General features: G+C 41.3%; 1 long non-coding RNA gene across 1 annotated transcript in view; it reads right to left on the bottom strand.

Moving 5' to 3' along the window:
* LOC138266629 (uncharacterized) overlaps window positions 1-18,347 on the bottom strand; it is an 81,685-nt gene extending 63,338 nt beyond the window's left edge. Inside the window, exon 1 of the long non-coding RNA XR_011199586.1 lies at window positions 17,956-18,347. This is a non-coding gene — a long non-coding RNA (uncharacterized lncRNA). The remainder of the gene's footprint in view (window positions 1-17,955) is intronic.
* Between the last annotated feature and the right edge of the window lie 1,117 nt (window positions 18,348-19,464).

Genomic DNA, 19,464 nt, shown 5'->3' with positions numbered 1-19,464 from the left:
AAAAGGAAAATCCCCCAAAGATACTTGAGTATACGCTATACACTGAACTAGCTCCAGAAGTTGTAAGTGTTGCTTTTCTGCAGAGATTGCTACCTAGCATGCAGAACCAACTGCACACTCTCAGCTGGCAACCTAAGAATCTAGCAGAATTAATAAATGTGACCAACCATCGTGTGGCTGTTGAGGGAGGAAGAAAAAAAAAAAATCTAAACTAATGATTTTAGAAATGCACCCGATGTATTCCTGTACCTAGGCTTGATGATCTGTCTGTTGCAGAAGCAGACATCTAACGCTGAAAAACAGATCAGAACTAAGCAGAGTTGTAAAAGAGATCCCCGATGGAGTGCGGAGGCAGAGCACCAGGAGTATAGTCGCCCCAAACTTTCTGCTCCCCACCAAGGCCTGCCTGCATCCTGGTGTTGTCCATGTCAAAGGGATAAGATTCTCTCCACAGCAACCCACAGGTATGTTCCCTTCTGTCCTCATATTGTCTAGAACTATTATCTCTCCTGGGCCATTTCCCAAGTTTGTGAACCATTTGTCCATTTGCAGTGGATCTTTCAGATGCTCAACTGTTGTGCCTTCTCATACGTGATTGGGTAAATGTTCTAACTGTGAGTGGAGTTTTATCCAGATACCCACAGAAATACCATTAGAGCAGCTACGAGGCCATTAAGGGATGTCACTCCCCCCACTTCACTTTGGGGCACCTCTAAAACCATCTAGTGATTGGATCACCACTTCATTTTCTCATTAGCTGAAACCTCGAAGAGACAGGATTGCAACATCCCCTTTGCAAACTAGACATTATATAGAATGTAGTAACTAGAATAGTTCCTAATCAGTCAGGATTCACTTGCATTTTCAATAATGATGACAGACAACACAGTTTACATATAAATCACATTTATATTTTGCAGCAGATGTAGGAGAGTAAACACATCAAAGGCAATTATGGCAGATCAAGCTGCAAAATCTGCCATACAATTCCAGGTATGTACAGTAACTGTGGTTAGTCAGTGGAAAACTACGATTAACCTTGTACTCAGCAGTCCAATTATCAAACAAAAAAAAAAGGCTCCCTCTCTTGGCTTCCCTTAAAACTACAATTACTTCCTGGGGCAAGATGGGCACCTCGAATTAACATTCCCAAAATGGGGAAATCACAACCTAACTGAGTCTAAACAATCAACTCTAATTAAAGCTGCTCCTTAAGGGAGAAGATCTACTTACTTGTAAAAGACTATCAATAACGCTTCTGTGCATACATTGTAATACATATTGCTTTTTCAAATTTAACAACAATTAAGGTATACTACGATTGAGGGACTACAGCAAACTCCATTAGAAAAGGCACTGCCTCACTTCCAAATAGTGTACCTGGACATGTTGGTCCATTCCAGGCTGTCGATTGATACAAATACATCCTGGTAGAGTTTAAATCATTCATATATTTTAAGTGGGTGTGGCCACAGTATCTGGATACAGCTTGCACAGGTCCAAAAAATATATGAAATTTAAAAAAGGATGGAAGTTAATTTATATCACTTTGATCAACAGCGGTTTTTCCTCCAAGAGTTCTGGTTGAGGCACGTGTTGTGGTGGGAGCAAGTCTCCAGCTCTCTCAACTCTCTAGGCCCGGACCAAAACAAAAAGATGAAAGAGTAAACTGTTAAAAAAAGCCTTGGCTGAGAAGGTTTTGGATAATAGTGTACCTTGGCTAAGGAATTTAGATAGTGAACTGAGAGCTTTAAACAATATGCCAAGGCTTGTTTTGTTGAACTGTACGCCTTATGAAATGCTGTGTATTGTCAAAATATATGTACCAGACCTTCCAGAAGGGAAGGGATTTGCATTATGAACCACATCTTGAACTGTTAAACAATTTTCAGCCTGCCTGGAATGGAATAAGTCAGACTACAGTGCCAGAGTAATACCCAGTCACCAGCTGATTACCATATGCTGGCAAACTGATGATCGAGGGATTGGGATTGAAGGAAGTGTTTGGCCTTGCCTGTCAAGAACCTGTGACGGTGCTAATGAGGGCAACAAAAAATGGTGACTGTAAAACAGTTACCTTGGAGGAAGACCAAGACTGATTTCCATTGATACAACAGAGCTGTATCATGTTGATCATCCCGTACAGCAGACAAGTGCAAAGTCACCACTAAATGTGACATTGCTGAAAAAGTTGCAGAATGTGTCCCATTAGAAAATCCTAAAACAGAAGCATAATCAGGTCCAACCACTAGTCAACAAATGATTAGCAACAAAATGACTGGTAATTAATTAACTTTACCATACGCACCACCTTTAGAATCAAAGTGTAAATGAACATTTGATTATTTCCAGTGTTAGAATCTAACAAGACTCATCAGAATGTGAGACATTTCATCCATAGGAACCATTTAATTGAAAAGTTTGAGAATGTAGCAGAAAAGACTATGCCAGGAATGGCACAGCAAAACAGATGGTAAAAAAAAGTTAAATGCAGACTAAGATTGTACGTGAGGTTACCCTAAATTTAGGCTTGGATAGTGTTACCATTTATCACTCCTGTATGGGTTTATCATAGTTATATTTCTGTCTGAGAACTGTTACCATTAAAAAAGGATAGATACAGATCGCAGAATACTTACTTATACCACGCTTTTGATGGGTGCTGTAACGTTTCATTGAACACTTTGAAGAAATCTTACATTGGATTCTACACATAACATGACACTATGAAGGACATACAAGTAGGAGCCCTGAATTGGACGTAACACGTTGGCTATTTATTGCAGAGATTCGAGGATCACAAAATAAATAATTTTCATAAATAAAAAGTGGAGACTCTTCTGGAATTTCTTATATAAAAACACTGATTGAGAAGATCACGGATAGATATGAGAATTGAATGTGAAAGACTCAGTGTATTTAATCCATATGATTAAATGTAATTTGCTTTCTGTGTTTGGGTGTTTGTTAGGTTATAAAGTAAGGACACTTGTCCTATAGAGGGGTGAAAAGGATGGACCCCTTTCCCAGTGCAGCCATTGTAAATAGCTAATTCTCCTACAGTGGCCAGTGTGGTGAGATTTGTGGCACAGTCCTATGTAAATAATTTGTTATAGTGGTATTTCTTGTTCGAACGGCGAATTGTATATGCTTTCTAGAAGTCAAGGATCCAATGTAATAGCAAAAAACTGAACACCGAATTACAGAGTCATCAGGAGCATGTCAAGCAAATATGCAAGTTAACTCACAGCAAGATGGTGTATTGGTAGGAATTAAGATATCAAAATATAAGACGAGTAGAGACCTTTCAAGTTTAACACACTTTTTGTCTGAATTTAGAAAACACCTTGCTTTCAGATACCTTCACAAGTGACTAAGATAGAGAGCTAGTCAAGGATGTTTTACAATCACATGCCTCCATGAATGATGTTAGTCCTCCTCTTAGTGGAAAATTATAAGCAAATGTTTTGCTGCAGTAGATGTGCCCATTGGGATCTGCATTTTTCAAATGCTACGAAGATAGTATTCCTATATCACTAGTGGAAAAAACTGCCCATTCTGGGAGCTTATACCTAAATTTATTGCAGACATTCCTCATTACAAAGTTACACTGAAAGGTCAATATGATTCTAAAACAACATTACCAAATTGTTACATTAAGTGTATTTCTTAAATGAAAACACTGATTACAGGTTTAAGGTTTAGAATAAAACAATTCCAAATATGTCACTCTGTGGTACCGAGGGTTGGAAAATTCAGGGTTTTGAAACATTTCCTGCATGTTGCTTTCCTAAATTTGTTGAATGATACAATTCAATAGACTACCTGCTTTGTTTTTTATGATATTGATCAATTGTTGATACATTAAACCACAAACAAATGTATTCTCACTTTTCAAACTGGGAGCGCAGAAGAGGACAGAGTAATGAAGAAATGTAAATGTTAATTGCCAATAGAACATTTAAAACACGTCTCTGTGGAATCTAAAGTACCTTCGGCTTGGAATTCGCTCAGAAACTTACATCAAATATTTACTAGAAGTACACATGACCATTAGCAATCAAAGTGGATCCTGGGTATAACAGAATACACGCTGACACTTGAAGGGCAGGTGAGCTTTGTCACAACTGGGTCAAAACGTACTCATTTTACACTATAGCGCAACATATAGACATTTCATTTTTTAAATCAAACCTCCAAGAAGAAAAGACACAACAGAGACTTAACTGCTCTAACTGCAACGGTCAAAGTGCAAAAAGCTGCCAGGGAAGCAACTAAGAAAATTAGAGAAACAGATGCAGACAACATTTAAAGTAAGAAACATTACATTAATAAAATACACTGATTTCATGGTTGTAAACAGTCAGTTTTATGCATGAATAGAACACTATAAAGCGATGTTTGCACTGCACTCTTCCTTGCAGGTAATGAAAGAGTACAATCAAACTTTAGGGATGACTTTGTTAATTCTAAATTAAGTAATTTAAGTTACCATCGGATAGGGGTGGCTCCTTCACAATGGTGAAGACGTGTCGCCCCCTGGCTAAGAGCCAGCTAAAAAATAAAAAAATAGTTTATTATGGTTTTATTTTTCGGCTAGTGGCTCAACAGGCATGTGAAGGAAGGGGCAGGGATGGGCCATGAGAGGAGGGGAGGAGGAGTGGAGTCAGTGCACTAAGGCCAAGGTCTTAGGCCGGCCAAACAGATATGCGCATTTAGGTTTCTCCAACCCGTTGTGGAAACTGCACAGACTCCCATGCAGTGTCTGAGAGGCAGAACAAGCCGCTCTGACCAATCCTGGTGCTGTTCTCATGCTATTTATAGCATGAGAGCAGCCCCATGATTGCATGGGGGAGCGTATGCTGGTGCCATAGGGAGTGTTGAGACACAAACGCCACCTGAAGGGAAGAAGAGGAGCGAGGCGGCTGACAGGTAAGTTTTTTTTTATTATTATTTTAATTATTTATAATTATTATTTTTTTGTTTTGTTTGCCCAGTCACCCTCACTGCCCCGTATCCCCCTTCGAGACTGGTGGTGGCACCACTGCCATCAGAGAATATTGAGTAAAGAGATTTAACATACAGTTTAATCTCAGTTCAGGAGTTTGAATGGTCTTTTCCTCCTTATGAAAATACAAGTATTGTATAGTATAGCTAATTGAAGGCTCCTTTAAAATACCAATCAATGCATTACAATTTTAAAAAGCCTATTGAAAGAAGATGCAGGATGGTACACACGATAAGAGAATTCACTTGCCAAATATACTTGAGAAATACAGTATTCCATCTTTTGCTTTCTTCAAGAATAACTAGTGTTGTTGGATTGAAGACACTGTTCTAATCCTTAGTGACATCTCTCATGCAAACAAATAATTATACATAAATGATGTGAGAGCCATTTTTTCTTTTTGCTCATGTTAAATACATCACAAACTGAGCTTATGCTAACAAACTGTGTCTACAAGGTCCTCCATCTTCAATTGATGTAGTAATACATCATGTGATGACTAGTGCTGTTGTTAATTGGTCTACATAAAGAATTGCCAGCTTTACACAAATAAACAGATTGTTCTCAGGAACTTCTCCGCACACTGTACCTAACTAAGGACATCCCAACTGTGTCAGGCTATCATTTGTACAATGTATAAACTATAATGCTTGAATAAACTGTGAGAAAGACAAAATCCAATGCAATAGAACTAAGAGAATCTTCAAAGGTATTCTGAAGTAAAATATTTATTCTTGTTTGTTCCTCATTGGGGTGTATCGTATGCCCCAAGTATATGTATAGTTATGCATGAAAACCATTGCCTAAAGTCCTATAAAAGGATTCACTTTCCTCTGTACCCTGGAATACCCTATGTTGCCCTCTTACGAGGTGAATCGGCCCTGGAGTTTTCATAGATCATTACTGAGTCCCTTTATACTTTAGGCATATATGCTTTGCTGCTAAACTTATTGCTGGCACATTCTATGTATTTTGCCTATAAATTATTATGTAAACTTTTGAACCTTTGACCCATGTCTATCATTCTTAGGGCGAATGTCACAGTTCTGATCATTGAAAGTGATCTCATATGTACTAAAGATTGGTCCAATAATGTAGCACCAAAGTCTACGTCACTCCAAGACATTGGTGTGCTTTTGGGCTTTATTAACAAACACTGGTTTATGCACTGACAATTATGAATGTAATAACATCTGTAGACTGAAGGTTTAGCAAAAGCAGAAAGTAATGAAACTACTTACAATGGAAAAAAAAAAGAGAAAAAAAAAAAGTCAATTAATCAGGTTTGCAGAAAGTTGGTGTTCATCCACAAGATGTTATCTTTCTGTAGCAACTGTATAAAAGTATTTAATGTTGGTATATATTAAACTTACTAATACAAGGGGGAAGTACAACACTGTTGTCTGATTACCAACAAATTTGTGTATGCAACCTTTGACAAGTTACCAAGCATAGTATAATTACTATCAAACCAAGACTTAGGTGCTCATTGATTTTGCCGGTCCCAACGAAGAACTGCCAAACTCGCGGGGAGGACGCCACTGCCATGGCACCATGACCCCTACATCCTATTACATGGTTTACACCGGTCACTTGGGAAACCTTGTAATAGGGTGCAGGGGTCATGGTGCCATGGCAGTGGCGTCCTCCCCGCGAGTTCTGCAGTCCTTCGTTGGGACCCAAGTGACGGGTGGAAACATTGAAATAGAGCGTTCCCGCAAGTCTGATCAGTGGGAACAGTGCAACGAGATGGCACTCGGCTCCTTTAAGCGAGCCGAGTGCTATCTTGTAGCACAGAGGGGGCCGACCAGCACTTTCGGTATGCACACTGTCTGCAAAACAGACAGTGTACATTCCAAAGATGTTAAGTGGGGGGGCCCTGCACTTGTTCTCCGCCAGCCTTTTCATGGTGGGTAAACCGCCATGAAAAGGCTGGTGGAGAACAAGGTTGGAATCAACAGGGCAGTGCGGAGTTAAGCACCTCCCTGGCTGTTTACAACCAAGACTGCCGTCAGCCTGTCAGGATCATGGATCCTGGCCGAGACGGCGGTTAGTTGGAGGTCTGACCACCAATCTTGTAATGTGGCGGTCCGACCACCTCAGTAACAGCTGTCCGACTGCCACAGTGAGTTCACAGTTCACCAGTTTCTCAGAACGCTCACTGTAATAATAAAGGTTGTTTATGTGACACATACTAGGAGAATTAAGGAGAAAGGAGCAGTGGTGTGGTGGACAAATGTGTAGCAAGAAGTATTTTTTGAGAGGCCTGGAGCTTCAGCCTGCCCGTTGAGGGAGCCGGCCTGCTGCCACCTCCATTGCCGATGCAGTCTTCGTCTTTGTTTGCCTGCTAACAGCTTACTGCTGTTCGCCCAATGCTTGGCCACCCAGTCACAGATCTAGTGGACAGAGAGGAAGCCAGCAGCCAGTCAGAACTCTCTTGTAGTGAAGCTCCCTCAACCCCAGATCCTGTCCTAGTTTATTACCAGCTTGCCGCCAGCAGCTGTGCCTGCTTCTTTCAATGCCAGTGACACAGATCTGGGTAGGAGGTGAGGTGCAGGTGACAGGCAGGCACCACCTTGTGTGAAGTGGCCAGGAGGGCTAGAGGTAAGGAGAGAGCAGTGAGGGTGAGGTTGTTGTGTGTTAGACCCGGCACTACAGGGTTGAGAGCTGTGACAGGCGGAGGCGGCCTGCCTAGGTGCTGATGCAGCCTGCACATCAACTGCTCCTCCATCCATTCTTTTGTTCAGCCCCCCTCCTTGGAAGGAAATCACAGACTAGCCTGTGCCATCACCAACCAAATTTTAAATACTAGTACAGGTGCCCAGAGGACCCCAAGTTTTGGAGTTTGAGGCCTTGAAAGACTGTCTTGCAAAAAGTCTGGACAAGGCTGACTGAATCAGAAGGATCCCAGAGAGGAAAAAAAGGGAGGCAGACAACTGTGAGTATGACCATATTGATCATCGCTGGGAGCTTCAAGTATTAAGGAGTGATCATGGACGCCTAGGCCCCCATTATAGCTCCCTTTCTTGTGCATCGTTATTACAGACAGCAACATTGCTCTCAATAAGGACTTAGCAGTGCAGAGAGAACGATCAACTATTAAGTAAGCTAACTAAACCATTAAATAAAAACAAAAATAAGTTAACTCATCCAGAAAATAGCAAGGAGAAGAGAAGCCAAATACAATAAAAGGGAAAACGAAGGACTAAAGAACCAAAGCTCTAAGGACCTTCACAATAACTAGACAAAACTTGTGTCATAACCACTATTATAGGCATTGCATCAAACTTTCTTACCTCAGTGGGCTACAAGGGCATGATGTGTGAAACAACGGGGAAACTAAGGGCAAAAAAGGCAAAGGCTGACCAAATGTGGCTTAACACTTGTACAGAAAGTCTAGAACCTTCCAATTTGCTGGCTGTAAGGCCCACTGGGTCCTTGCAAAATGTATCCCAAAAGAACGTAGTGATTCCATCGTCCCCTACATATATCACTCGTTCTATTATTCCAAGCTTGGAGACACAAGATTTGGACTCAACCACACCAGCAAGCAGAGCTATATGCAAGGCCGCCGAAGGCAATGCTAATTGTTTCATAGACTGCATTACTCCCTTCAGAATGGGACAAAATCTCCTCAAGTAGCACATAACGAAAGGCTCCAACAGACTGCCCTTAAAATCCTAGCCAACGTTTAAATTACCATTCCTTTCCAGGAGCACTGGTCAACTAAACATCATTGACAGTAACAGTCATGACGCTCTAACTGGAATTCCCCACGAGGAGCACAGAGCTCATGCACCCAAATCGTTGCCTCAGCCATGTAGTGAGTGAAAAGCGCAAAATGCACAAGCTACAGCGGTTGTCCCTGGAGCATTGCAACTCACATCATCTCAAGAAAATACAGGTTTCAAACAAGGTAGCAGGTAGAGCAACATCATACCAGGTAAAACTAGAAACACTTCCAGAAACTTCACCTCCTTTAAAACCTGGTTCGGATGTGAACAGATGTATGCCCTGGGTACCTTCAGGATCCCTTACAGAAATTGCAGAATTCACAGAATTTCACTAACTTCTGGCCAAGTCAACTTTTCTGGCTCAATCTCAGATATAAATGTCACGGATATTGCATCAACATGCCTAAACTTGGCCCCTACGATAGCACCCTCATGGTAAACACTACTGTCCCATACTTCTAAAGCTGAAAACAAATCTTATTTTCTTGATATACAGCACCTGGATTAATCTATTCTTTCTAATGAGGAGTTTCTTGTATAGAACAACCCAGGCAAAAAAAGGGTTGACTCACAATTGGGAAGTATAACACCTTTTGATAATGACTTGCCCGACAACAGTCAACGGCTACAACATGCAAGCTATGAAACAGGTGCATAACTTTTGGATCAAGGCCCCAATGAGTATCCATTAGAACGACTGATACAGATCATTATAAAGGTCATGTGCAAAAAAGTTGGATAGAATCGCTGAAGAGATTACGACAGTCTTCAAAAATAAATGAGTAATTGGTGATCACAAAGCAATTTACATTTTCAATAGTGACACAGCCCAACCAAGGGACGCAAGAAAACCAAAGCTGTGTTCCCCTGTTTGAAGTTCAAAAGGTTATAAATTACATCATAGACGATTGCAGGCAAAACTTGACAAACATTTAATATGCCAGCCAAGAACCAGCTGTTGCTAGTTCAACCACTATCTTCAAGGTAGCATCTCCTACGCAAAAGACAGTGAATCAGCTTAATACCCACACCAGTAAAGGGGATTCAACAGCAATTTCTGAAAAGTCCCACATGCCTATCATGGAGACACCTCCTATTCCTGACAAAAAGGTAGGAAGGAAGATGATTAAGCCAACTCCAATGCTAAGCACCTTTGGAAACAATTTCAGAAATAGTGGTTCAAAAATATTAAAGCCCCTTTCCATTCGTCTATCTCCATCGCAATCTTTCCATACTCGGTAGGCGTAAAAACCCAAGAAACAGGTGAAGGCACAAAACAGATATGCAGAAAAGCAATAATAGGCGATCAAACTGAAGATTTTGAAAATTACAATGCTGGTCTGATGAGTAGCAAAGAGTGCACCCTACATTCACATAGAGTACCAGTAGGATTTAGGATAATTCCTCCATCAATATACTAACCCATATTGGGCTAATACGTTCTAAAGTGGAGGATATAATGTTGCCACTGCGCACGAGGATGAACAGCAACACGAAATAGTCATCGCTCAGGTGACCAAAGAAACTGGGCCTGATCAAGTTGAGCAAGTGAGCTACATAAACCAACGAAGTAACACACGTAAAACACAATTGTCATGCGGAACTACAATCAGCTGAAGCCTTTGCTGCCCAGAGTCACAGCTTAACAACTCACATAAGAATGCACCCTGAAAACGAGGGATCTTGTTTGCTAAATAAATCAAGGTTGAAACAATTGCATCCAAACTATGGAAACTCCCAAGATCAGACCCGACTCGATTTAACAAATATATTGACCTGCTCAGCTAGTGCTGACACTATACACCCTTGGGCAAGAGAAATAAACCAGAGGTTTGATAGGGCCCAACCATCACCATTGGACATCAGGAGAAAAACATCAATTGAACCTAGGCGGAATAACAAGCAGTTAAGCACCCCACCTGACGCAATTCAGGGTACCAATACCATGACTAAAGAGCAGTTGTTTCTATTCGCCCCAGAAGAAATATCACAAGGGAGTCAAGACATCCTTAATAGAGGGAATATCCTGCAACTTGTAAGATCTCTGCCAGACCTGCTAGATATAAGATTAAATTATATGTTGGCAGTAAGCTTTGATCAAACAAATAAGCATTGTGGAAGAGAATCCACAGATAGAGTAAGGTCCACTCCGAAAATTACAGTTGAAATCCTCAATCATGCAAATTTGATTAAAGCATGGGGCATTCTAATAGAGTCACCAAAAACAGAACTGTATCCATCTGTTTTCTTAGAGCAACCAAGTCCAAATATACTCAAAAAGCATTACATGTCTGGATAAACCGCTTTACAATTCTGTACCAGAAGGAAAGGGCCAATGTGCTGTCATTGTCACTGTAAGTGCATATTTACACACTTGTTAATTTTCCTTTCAGAACTATGACACACTTTGGAGTTTGTTCTGTGCCTTTTCCAATAGGGGTAGCCCTTTTACTGGCTCACAACTTATCTGTGATCCTCAGACGAAGAATAAATATTCAGGAAAATACCCAAGCACCTGCACTTTAATGAAGGAAACCAGCACCCAATCTAGCCAACCCATTTTGCCACCTATATGCCCAGTGCACATAATTGTAGAGGCAAATTAATGGTGGAGATATCCCCATAGAGTTTTAGTCCATGCTACTTCGTGCAATAGGGACGGTTCATCTGAGGGACATCACCAAAGTTAGCATCAATGCCGAGCCTCACAGTTGAGGGAAACGCCCTTAAGGCCGACTCCTGAACAACGAAGTCCTGGTTAACGAAAGCGGAACAATGCTTTCCTTAACCACGACTTCATTGTTTTGTGCCTTAACCACACGTGCTGAATAACGCACATGCGTGGTTAAGGCACAAACAAGGGAGTCGGCTGAGGAGGACGACGCGACGACTCAGGTAAGTGGGGTGGGGGGGTCGGGGTATTTTCTGTTTTAGGGGCAGGTTTTAGTTTTCGGGGCGGGGTACTTTAAGTTTCAGGGATGAAGAGGGGGTTGGGGTTGTTTTAGGTTTTGGGGGTAGGTTGGGGGTCAGTTTTAGGGGCGAGGGCGGGGGGTTGGGATTTTAGGGGTGGGTTGGGTAATTTTAGGGGTGGGGTTGTTTTAGGTTTTGGGGGTAGGGGTTTAGGGGCGGGTGGGAGTAGTTTTAGGGGTGGAGGTTGGGGTACTTTAGGTTTCAGGGATGGGGTGGGGGTTGGGTTTTTTGTTTTTGGTTTTGTGGTAGGGTGGGGTTTGTGGTAATTTTAGAGAGGAGGTGGGGGGTTGGGAGGTTGCGGTAATTTTTAGGAGTGGGGGCGAGGGGGGACGCATGCAAGAACAATGGATGCCTATCACTAAGGCCTTTACAACGGAAAATCGTTGTTAAGGCATTCGTGGTAAAGGCATTAGTGGTAACAACGAGGTTGTTGTTCCGACCTCGTTGTTCAGGCATTCGTTGTTCCAGCAGGCGTTGTTCAGACATACATTTCACAGTAGATAGTCAACTCTTTTCTAAAAGCCTAGTGCAATAATTTATCAATCCCAGTGGAGTACAGTCTGTTGGATTATTTATTTGCCTTTGCACTTTATGGTCTTAGCGTGTCGTTTTTGAGCTCCAGTCACAATTCATTATTTTAGGAAAGATAACCTTCTCTCCTACTGACCCTCCACTGACTGGCTGCCGGGCTACCACCACGGGAAGCACAACTGCGTTTGCACTTTTAGTTCTATTAATTTTGACCTATCTGCGGAAGGACCTTGTCCTGATGTTCTTTAGTACCAAGACATATTGTCCTTCTTTCCAGTAGACACTGGGGGCCTTATCCTTAAGGGTAGGGCCAAGGCATTGCATTGTATGATTTCAGTATCTTAAAGTGTCCCCAAGCATTGAATGCTATCACCGGGAGAAAGCATCATCTGCATTAGTATCTTACCGGAGTTTCCTAAACTCCCTCCTAACTTTGAATGCTCCCACCGAGGGAACTAGACCTGCATTGGCATTTTATGCAGGTGTCTCGACAATGACCTCTTAGTTATAACACTTTGTGTCTTTATGTCCCCAAGATAGGTGGTTTGTGTGCCCATCACACCCTGGGGGGAGGGGGGGGGGGGAGGGGGTTCAGCTGCTGAGTAAAGGGTCAACTATCTTGAAACTCGCGTTTTCAGCTTTTTAAGTTGCCCACAAGCATCAAAAGCCTTTGAATTAAGTACACACTTTCCTTCATTGATACTGTAAAAATGTACTAAGTGCCCTCTCCAGCGATTCCTTTATGGTGCTAGTTGCCTTTAGAGGCAAATGATGGGAACTTAGGGGTGGCTGTCCGAGGGGCTAATTTGAGTGTACCATGACTTTGCACTTTATATTCACGTATTTGACTGATGTAATGTACGGACATGGTTAATTCTTTTTAAAGAAGAAATTGTGTGCTAGCAGTCCGGTTAGAAGGTCAGGCATAATCATAACTTTTAAAACTACTTTGAATTTAATGGGTTATCTGCATTTTATGCAATAACAAGGGCTAACGGTTAACTATATTGTCATTGCATGTAAAAACACAATGTTAATTGTTATGGACCACTATGCTGCTATGGCTGAAAAACAAAGATTTGATTCGGACAGTAAAGGTTCAAGTATTAAAGATTTAAACATACAAGTCTGAACAATTTTTATACGTGAGTTCAAATCTTGGCTTTAGAGGGAGACAACCCTCTTTCTCAGATCCGTACCATTCCACCTTTATTTTGGCAGCTAAAGTGGTTGTACTGCACGGAGATGGGCCTACTGATCCAGTGGACAGAATAAACATGAACACTTGGCGTCCATGACGGCAAACAATATGTCCCAAGTGTTGCGCGATGGGAATGTCACCTGTGCTTTCCACATTGACAATGAGGTGCCTGGTCTGCCTCCTGCACTGGCTCGGACCATCAAACTGCTACCATCTCGATCAGATGGCTTCATACAAAGCCCTAAAGCAGGGCTGACCTAGTTTCTTCCAAAGAAAACTGCTAACTACAAACGTTATATATATATTTCACTGAACTATGCGAAAACCAGGAGAGACTATTGACACTTGTTTCAAGATTGAAAGAGCACAATCAACACAGTGATTTCAACAACTACAATGAGGTTCTTCACTTTCACACCATTGCAAGCCGTGAATCTGCTGCGTTTTACACCATGTTACTGCAAAAACTTAGAATACCTTGCAATGGACATTGGTGAATATATAGCCGAAATAACGACTCCACAAAAATCAGAAAGGAAACCGAGTTAATCAGGAGTGTTAATGAGCTGTGTCTCAGTGAGATATATATATATATATATATATATATAAAAAAAAAAAAAAAAAAAAAACCACACACACACACACACGCACGCACGCACGCACGCACGCACGCACGCACACACCCCCCCCCCCCCCCCCCCAGTTCAGTACTACCTCTGCCGGAAAGGTGTTTATTTTTAAGGACATGGACATGTGATTCAAGGAATACAAACGTTGCCTAATTTACAGAAAGGACATTTTCGTTTTGTAGAGTCCAAAGAGGACACTGATCAAAGCGGTCAGGAAAGTTAATCTTATGCTCAATCATGGAAAATGTCGTTTTGGAAGGGGTGAATCTGACCTCTACACAACAATTTGTAGTAGACGCAAGTGCTGTTGAATTAGGGTACGTGCTAGATCAAAGAGACACAGGCCACGAAACTAGAAGTTGAGTTTTGTGGTATGTCAGCCACAGTCTCACGAATCCTGTAAAGACTTCCCTACAAGCTGAAAAGGAAAACCTCACTGTTTAGGCCTAAACACAATTCGTCTATTTCACGTTATCAAAACTTTTATGTTATGAGGGATCAGACGTCACATGTAATTTTCAGGAACTTGAAAAATAAGATGCCACTGAGGATAGTAAGACTGTGACTGCAGTTCAAGATACTCCATCATCTATCAAAGGATACCATCCTTGGTGATTTTGTATCTAGATGTGACCTTGCCAGTGCTGACGCTCTGCTATCAAAGACAAAGGAATAGCTCAGCACTTCAGGACCATCCTGAAGAAAGAACTTCAAATTGCTGAGACGACCCACAGTTCCGTCTCTGAATATTTTTGCCGGGAGCTACACAATTACCAATACATGTCTCACAGCACAACAGGTGTATCTCCTCATAACTAGAGACGTTTAAAGGCATGGGCAAAGTGGGCTCTGGCCCAGGCCCCTAGCCTTTCAAGGGGCCCCCAGATAGAGCCAGCCCTGACCTGCAGAGTCTTGCCCTAATGACTTTGAATAGTTCTTAAACAACTTGTTTTAAATATCGTTTTCCTTTAATTTATTTTTAAGGTGGATGATTTATGGGAGTCTGTTAAAGATATTTTCCTGAGAAATGCTTATGTTGTTCAACACCATGTAACAACCATACAAAAATTCTGGTTAGATCGAAACAGGAATTCACATGTGAGAAATGGGAGCAATCACAAATGGTATTTGCAATGATATTGGTATGCAGCTGCTGTGTTATAATAAAAACACACGTCACTATGAATATTAGCTGTGAACACATTTAGAATTTGGACCAGTGTGCATGTGCACTGTCAGAAAGCTGGCCAAAGAGAACATTTAAGAGCTGAAATTGGATCATAAATTAAAAGCTGTTCTGAACAGGGGTCCCGAAAATATGGTTGCCTCAGGGCCCCCAAAACAGGTGCCTCTCCTCATAACCTTATGTAAAGAAGGCAAATACACACTACAATTCTCAGAGAAGAAACAAACCCATAAATACAGGTAGATGCATCCCTGTGATGCCACCCAAAAGAAAAAGCTGAATTTGTTCACTTAGAAAGGATGCACAGCTCAGTCTTCCAATCTGAGCAGAGGAAGACTGGTGCTCATCAAGCATCAAAACGCTTGTAAATAGGACTTCAAACAGGACCCATAGCCTTGCCCGTCATTGACATTAAGGAATTCATGATCACAGCTTGGAGAGATTGTCACATCATCACTCCCTGTTGATCACATTTCCACCCACTACAAAGTGATACCTAGAAGTTAACATTCACAGAGGAACCATTTGATCCAGATGATGGCTCGGAAGAAGAATGCTCACCCAACCGGGGGATGTCACCATCTTTTGTTCCTGGTGACCCTAAATCAACCTCACATATTACTCCTTCAACTTTATCTCCCCCTGCTGCTAGTTCTTCTGCTGTCTCTTCTTTATCACCTTGCCTTCAACCAACCTGCTCGGCACAGATGAAACATCAAGCACACCAAGCACCTCATCAGTACTTGGACTATGTTTCATATGGGATGAGAGGGAGGAACACAGAGGACTGGGAAGAAGCACAAGAATAGCACATAATAAAATAGATGACCCCTGACTGCTCCAGACACGGGCCCATTCAGGGGCATAGCTTCAGGGGTGGTGTTTGGTGTGTTACACCCTCATAATAAATTTACCTTCTGATGAATAGTTGGACACAGGTGATTTTAGTTGGGTTTGTTATCTGTAGGATTTCACCTGACATTATTGTGTGGATACAGTGATAAAAACACACACACTCTCTCTCATCTGTTTTGAAACACCTCAGAAATTTTGGTTATTTTACAAAATATTGTGTTTTTCTCAGTTAATACTCCTACCAATCCTCCTTCCTCTCCCTTAAGCCTCTCCTGTGCACCCTGCTTTGCATATAATGTATTTTAACATTATATTCCAGTGTGATTGTTGGGAAATCTGAAGCTCACAAACCTCCCCCAGTGTTCGTGACTGAGTTACACCCCTGGGCCTGTTGCCCTTAATCAGGTTTTCATTCTTATGATCAACAGCATCACTTTATAGACATTTTGGACCAGATGTACGAAAAATATAGTTTATTTCCTAGTTGCTAAACTTTGAGATTCCCCAACTAGGAGATCACAAACCACGATTTACTAGAGTGTGTTTAACACGGTTTGCGATTCCCACATGGGTTCCAAGGGATCTGCCTCCTCAATATTCATGAGGCAGTGTCACAATTTGAGACCCTTTAGGAATGGCCAACACTTACAGGGATATATGACAAACTGAATGCATTTCATCAACATCAATTTTAACTTGTTTTTGCTGCAGATATTTCAGTCATTCCCTTTCACCTCATAATATGAAGTCCCTTGGGTACGTTCCCTTAGTTTGCACGAAGTGGAGTTTTATGCAATTTTTGTAAAGAAATAACGTTGTGGCATTTGTTTGTTTTCGTCTGCAGTTGATGACTGACATTTCTGAATGTATTAGAAGTAATCATGCATTGGCGAAGCAAATAGTGCCATCAGCCACACCATGTTCCAGTCCTGGTCTTTACGTTTTAAAAAACATAGTTTTCAGGTGAGACGTCCAAATGGTTTATCTAACATGAACCAATACAACTCCCAGAATGCAATAGTTTAAATGAATGCCAAAAATTGGTAAATGGTGTCCGGTGTCTTGGAATCTTGTGTTAACTTACTTACAGAGGGTGCCCTCAGAACAAGATTTTAAAATGTGTAGAAACATCTCGAAAAACAAGTTTGGATTACACATCAATTGATCGTTTGCACAAAAAGTTAGCATTTGATGCCTTTTGGTTGATAATATACATCTTATCACACTATCAGCTAAAGCACTTCTGATTCACAAATACTAATCTCTAGATGCAAAATACAGTGAGTCGACCTCTTGTAAGAGCTTCAATTTATCGGCAAAGTTTAATCATGCCACGTGTGTACTCTCGGTAGTCAGCACCTAATTCCACGCTGGGTTTCTAAATCCATACTTACAACAGTGAACAAATTCCAGAAAACAAGAGGAGGGTGGCCAAAAGATAGAAAATCATAAAGGAGCCACACGTGATAAGAGTTCATGCACCATTCATAGCCCCTCAAGCGTTGGGCTCATTAAGCTCTCACAAATATTGACCAGATGTCTCCTGGTCATGGTGATACCACCGCACAAGTCCCTGATTTTGGTTTTATATATCAGTGCATTCTGGGACTTGTAGTCCTAGTTCATTTTAATTGGACTAACTCACCTGATAAAAATGATATGCAAATGTAAAGTACAAAAATGAAAAATTGCGACCTGGCAAACTTCCGCTACCTGGTCATTCTACCCTACCTGTGTTTTTTTTTTTTATACAGCTGACCCCCGGATTCCTCCCTTTAACGCGGGCAAGTCAAAGCATACATCTTTGCACACAATAAAAAAAAAAAAAAACAGAGTGTTACCTCGTATAGACCTTTTTGGCAACGGAACAATTCAGGCGGTCTCCGTGAAAATCAAAAGAGCGATTCTATTAAAAGTGAGTAAACTCACAGCAACACGCAAAGTATCTCAAACGAATTAGTGGAAGGGAGCTGTGTATTCCTGATTCACGTGTTTCTGATCAATCAAGCCGACGTTGAGGGAAGTGGGAGAGACAGAGGTACGAAAAACATTTAACATTTGAGTGATCCGGAAGTAATCATTCTGCCACCACTGGCTAATACAACAAACATTTTGCTATTGGTATTTAGTTATTTTAAGTCTGGTGATATGGTGCGTGTGGAAGCAGGTAAACTAGTGTGCACAACGACGCCCATTTATATTTGGTAGGAACAACTAGATCGTCAGTCTACACTACGAGAGATCTCGCTAGTTTCCGGATCAGTCCACCTTATTCTTGGCATTCTGGTATTTGTAGTGTATTGTCAAATTAGGACTGTAGTTTTGTTTGGAAATATTTTAGACGCAGACACATACTATGGGAGAAACAATCAGAGGCTCAGACTACCGCTAAAGTAGCTTCACGCTCCAGCTTTTGTGACAATCACTCCAAGATGTGACTGCTCAGAAATGTATTCCAGTTCAAGCTGTAGCTAAACAGATTCAGAGGCATGAGAGAGATAATTGGACCAGACACACTCCTGGAATTACATTTTAAAGAACTAGGCCACGGTTTGGAATGTCGGAGAAGAAATATCAGGCCCATATATTAGCAGAACCAAACCCAGGCACAGACTATGGAGAGAGAAATTTGCAGCTGCAGGTTGTACAAGAGCAGATCCAAGCCCCAGACTATTGCCACCTAACCCATTGTAAACCCAGTGGCAGAAATAATTCTAGCATCAGTTTATAATCTAGCAGAAATAGCGTCATATTCAGTTGCGAGCAAACAAAACAATTTCATGTCTCATTATGGAATAATTTGTTTAAGTAATGGTATACACCAATGACACATTATAATTAACTAGACGCTCTATGAAAAGGACACACCCTTGTTGGCATATATTTATTATATATTCAAAACAAATATTTATTTATTTATAAATATATAAATAAAGCCTTGTGTGTGCTGGAAGAACGTAGGCCCTCTTGTATGCTGACAGGCAGATTGCAGTCCTCCCTCTGTGTCCCGTTTTTACACGTGGTGTTAAAAAAGACCTTTTGGTTTTATTACAATTATATGTATAAAACACACATAGGGGCTTTCATCCACTACTCTGTTCTGTCATTCACATTTTAATTCGACCCACAAAGGCATCTAGCGTGGGGCAGTGGGCCAGCCCAATTCAGCCACTGGCTATAACACATTGTGAATTTGAGGTAGTTTGTATACCATACTAACAGCATGCAATTATTTCTGTTGCACTTTTAGTCTGGGATGATTTCTCCCACACCTAACCCTTTATTCTTCCAGGATGTAGTGTAAACATTTGACTCTTTTAATTATCAAACATTACCACCCTAGAAATTAT

This window comes from Pleurodeles waltl, chromosome 11 (assembly GCF_031143425.1).
Source record: "Pleurodeles waltl isolate 20211129_DDA chromosome 11, aPleWal1.hap1.20221129, whole genome shotgun sequence".
Classification (NCBI taxonomy): domain Eukaryota; kingdom Metazoa; phylum Chordata; class Amphibia; order Caudata; family Salamandridae; genus Pleurodeles; species Pleurodeles waltl.
This window is presented reverse-complemented; position numbering and strand designations above follow the sequence as displayed.